Consider the following 512-nt stretch of genomic DNA (forward strand, 5'->3'; position numbering starts at 1 on the left):
TTGACGGGCAAAAGTAGCATCCTCGCGGTAAGCTACTTTCCACCTGTAGATTTGAGCGATGGTGAATACGAACTCGGTCTAGCAGATTTTGAAACGTATTATACAATACCCAATGTAAATTCGTCGAATAATAAATTTTATTTTGACAAAGACGACAAGGAGATTGTAATTCCCGAAAGATCGTACGAACTGCATGACATTGCAAAATATTTAAAACGTGCAATCCTACATGTTCATCCAAACGATGCTGTGTGAAAGAAAACGAAAAGCAGTGAAGAGGATGAGAACGATTACCCGCTGGTGATTCGCGCCAATAACAATACGATGAAGAATGAGATCAAGTGCGCGTATCGGATAAATTTCACAAAATCCTGTAACATTGGATCGCTGTTGGGATTTTCATCAAATCGCACGCTGGAACCACGTCAATGGCACGAATGGAACGTACCGATAAATATCATGAATGTAAACATCATTCGCATAGAGTGTAACATGACCGCGGGTGCGTATAA

This window comes from Wasmannia auropunctata, unplaced genomic scaffold (genome assembly GCF_000956235.1).
Source record: "Wasmannia auropunctata unplaced genomic scaffold, wasmannia.A_1.0 LD336090.1, whole genome shotgun sequence".
NCBI classification, from domain to species: Eukaryota; Metazoa; Arthropoda; class Insecta; order Hymenoptera; family Formicidae; genus Wasmannia; species Wasmannia auropunctata.